The sequence below is a fragment of the Pygoscelis adeliae genome, unplaced genomic scaffold, assembly GCF_000699105.1.
Source record: "Pygoscelis adeliae isolate BGI_AS28 unplaced genomic scaffold, ASM69910v1 Scaffold209, whole genome shotgun sequence".
Classification (NCBI taxonomy): Eukaryota; Metazoa; Chordata; class Aves; order Sphenisciformes; family Spheniscidae; genus Pygoscelis; species Pygoscelis adeliae.
Genome location: NW_008825538.1, coordinates 682,614 through 684,493, shown reverse-complemented (window position 1 = coordinate 684,493; position 1,880 = coordinate 682,614).

Below are 1,880 nucleotides of genomic sequence, written 5' to 3'. Positions count from 1 at the left end.
TTCCCCACCAGCCCCTCCTTGTTGGTGAGAACAAAGTCCAGCACAGCACCTCTCCTCGTTGGTTCCTCTATCACTTGGAGAAGGAAGTTATCAATGCATTCCATGCATATCTTCTCTAAAAATGTCATTTGGCTTTACAAGAATCCTGGATTGTAACTTGTCAGGGTAATGAATAGAAGGCATGACTCATGGCTATTTTTTTCATTTTCTTTTTTGGGGGGTTTAATACAGTTGCTTGAAATATGATGTGTTTGAGAGAACTTTATATAATCCAACAGGGACCTGGCTAGTAAATCAATGTTAATCAGCTAGTACACCCAGGGGAAACTGGAACCATTGTCACATTTGGCACACTTATTTGTTACATTTATGAGCTCATGCAGTTAGTTAATTATTGTAAAACTCCCAGTGTGTCAGAGCGGGACCCTCTAAGGACTTTTCTCCTGTCTACAATACATTTAAAATGTTTCCCATTTCATAGCAAGGGTACAAAAGTCATGCAGTGCTTCCAATCCTCAGTCAGTACATACACAAGATACTATTTCAAATAAGTATCATGAGACAGGATCGAGCCACAGAAACAAGTTACAATAAAACAATTAGGTATGAATTTTTCACCTGTTAGTTACTTTGCAATATCTGTTCTCATTCATAATTTTTAATCAAAAAAAGGGTGCCATAATTTGGGTTAGGTTACCAGGCTTTACAGGACCAGGACTAATTTTGTTTCAGTTTGTCTAAGGACTAAAGCAAGTGCAAAGGGAGCTAAAGAGCTGTAAATGCACACCCTATAGAGTTTATTTTGGGGGAAAAAAAAAACCAACAACAAAAGAAAAACAGCTGGAAAAGGGTTGCACTAGGTTTAAAGATCAGTACGAAGTGAAAGATTATGACATTTACTGAGATGAAAAGTGGAGTCCAGGAGCAGCGCTGCCAAAGCTCCTGCTTCCATGTGCCATCACCTCTACCTTTGCTTGCTGAGGGAAAGACTTCCAAAACTGTAAAGACAGCTTTACAGCTGAAGCTTTACAGCTGCTACAAACTAATGTACCTCAAACCATACCAAAAGAGTATATGTTTCAAAAGTGTCCAAAACCTTAAATCTTATGACATGCTACTGAATTAATTTCCAGTCTTGTCTATTATATTTTCATTTCCTTCTTCCTAAAAAAAAACAACAGGCTCTCTATAGTCTTCTGTGCAGGAAAAGAGTATGTTCTGTGTTTCCATGTGGTTGTTTCTGTTTTTAACTCAGATTCCAGGACCTTCTCATTTATTTTAGCTTTTCCATTTTTTTCTGGGCAAACTAGTTCGCAATCCTAACTTCCTTAATGCATTGGTAGTGTATCTTGCTTTAATTTACTACTTGTTTGATTTTGGTAAATAGTACAGGGGAAGTTGTCTAAAATGATGTGAAATAGGTTTTGAAAACAGTTATAGTATTTAGAATGATAATTTGATTGGCCAGAGATGAGTCACAAGCAATGAAATGCAAGGAATAAAAATTTGATGCTATCTTGTTTTGCTGAAACAGAGTTCTATTCCTTCAGTCCAAACTAAGCCAATAATTATGTCTTGTACCTTTTTTTTTTATTATTTTTTGGTTATTTGTTTAATATAATGGAATTATGCATCATGGTAAAAAGAAAACATGGTTGTTATGAGCTTGCTCTAAAAACATAGCTATTTTTGGTTATGATCTCAGCATTATTATTTTTCACGTCATAGTTCACTGCCTGTTTAACATTATTACATTAATATCACCTGTAAGATTTATGGAAAATAGTAATGAAGTAATAAATATGACCCTTCTGATATCAATCAGCCTTCACAAGGGATGACACAAGAAACATGCCTTATTTTTACAAAGTCAGGAGCCA